This window comes from Diachasmimorpha longicaudata, chromosome 14 (assembly GCF_034640455.1).
Source record: "Diachasmimorpha longicaudata isolate KC_UGA_2023 chromosome 14, iyDiaLong2, whole genome shotgun sequence".
Taxonomy (NCBI): domain Eukaryota; kingdom Metazoa; phylum Arthropoda; class Insecta; order Hymenoptera; family Braconidae; genus Diachasmimorpha; species Diachasmimorpha longicaudata.
This window is the reverse complement of record NC_087238.1, coordinates 3,619-5,373: the sequence shown is the minus strand read 5'-3', so window position 1 is coordinate 5,373 and position 1,755 is coordinate 3,619. Positions and strand designations below refer to the sequence as shown.

The 1,755-nt window shown below is 49.5% G+C and overlaps 1 non-coding gene across 1 annotated transcript; it reads right to left on the bottom strand.

Moving 5' to 3' along the window:
- Positions 1-371: 371 nt before the first annotated feature.
- On the bottom strand, positions 372-445 carry Trnam-cau (transfer RNA methionine (anticodon CAU)). Its single transcript has one exon. It is a non-coding gene; the product is annotated as a tRNA-Met (tRNA).
- Between the last annotated feature and the right edge of the window lie 1,310 nt (positions 446-1,755).

The window sequence follows — 1,755 nt, the reverse complement described above, 5'->3', positions numbered from 1 at the left end:
GATGGTTGGGCTGTCAGTGGGTTCATTGAGGTCGCTCATGTTGAAGGCCTTCCTTACCGATCAGTTGATAAGTATCGGTAATTACCGACTGTTGACAACCTGACGTCGATTGGTTATCGACAGCGCCGCTGCGATCGCCACCTGTTGCTGGAGCTGCTTGGCCCAAGTATTGGGTCTGCACGAAGGTACTCGATCACTCCCGAATGACATCCCGGGAAGGACAACAATAATCAACAAGACGGGAAGTTTATATAGCGTTCCACATTTCTTGTGACGTCAAAGGAAATCGTTGGATAGGATTTTGGATGAGGTAGGAAGGGGAACAGGATAATTCTCCATAATTTTGCAAGAAAAATTACTGAAAAAATGGATAGTCCAGACCGGGATTTGAACCCGGGACCTTCCGATTATGAATCGGGTGCTCTCCCAACTGAGCTATCCGGCTCCTAGCCATTTCTTCGATTCACTTTTCTTGCCTATATGGAGCACCGCCGTCCTTCATTCGGCAATCATTTTTATCAACAAGACGGGAAGTTTATATAGCGTTCCACATTTCTTGTGACGTCAAAGGAAATCGTTGGATAGGATTTTGGATGAGGTAGGAAGGGGAACAGGATAATTCTCCATAATTTTGCAAGAAAAATTACTGAAAAAATGGATAGTCCAGACCGGGATTTGAACCCGGGACCTTCCGATTATGCATCGGGTGCTCTCCCAACTGAGCTATCCGGCTCCTAGCCATTTCTTCGATTCACTTTTCTTGCCTATATGGAGCACCGCCGTCCTTCATTCGGCAATCATTTTTATCAACAAGACGGGAAGTTTATATAGCGTTCCACATTTCTTGTGACGTCAAAGGAAATCGTTGGATAGGATTTTGGATGAGGTAGGAAGGGGAACAGGATAATTCTCCATAATTTTTGCAAGAAAAATTACTGAAAAAATGGATAATCCAGACCGGGATTTGAACCCGGGACCTTCCCGGGATGGCTAGGAGCCGGATAGCTCAGTTGGGAGAGCACCCGATGCATAATCGGATCGCTGGGGCGTCCCAGCGAGACAGACAGAGCCCGACAAAGCCAGTGAGAGAGAGCGAGAGACAGAGAGGGTCATAGTGAGAGAGAGAGAGTAACAGAGAGATACAAAGAGAGACAGAGAGTCAGAGAGAGAGCCCGAGAGAGACAGAGAGCGATAGACCGAGACAGAAAGAGACAGAGAGAGTCAGAGAGAGACAGAGACGGACAGAGAGAGACAGAGAGACACAGAGAGAGACCGTGAGACGCCGGGAGAGACAGAGAGGAACAGACAGACAGAGAGAGACAGATAGCGACAGAGAGAGTCAGAGAGAGAAAGAGAGAGACAGACCGTGACAGAGAGAGCCTGAGAGAGCCAGTGAGAGACAGAGACGGACACAGAGAGAGAGAGAGAGAGCGGGACAGGGAGAGACAGAGAGCGGCAGACAGCGGGAGTGAGAGACAGACAGAAGCAGAGGGAGACAGAGAGGGTCATAGTGAGAGAGAGAGTGACAGAGAGAGACAACGAGAGACAGAGAGACACAGAGCGACGCCGAGAGACGCCGGGAGAGACAGAGAGGAACAGACAGACAGAGAGAGACAGAAGGAGACAGACAGAGACAGCGAGAGATAGCGAGAGACAGAGAGCGACAGAGAGAGACAGAGAGAGACAGAGAGAGTCAGGGAGAGACAGAGACGGACAGTGAGAGAGACAGAGATGGGCAGAGAGAGACAGAGAGAG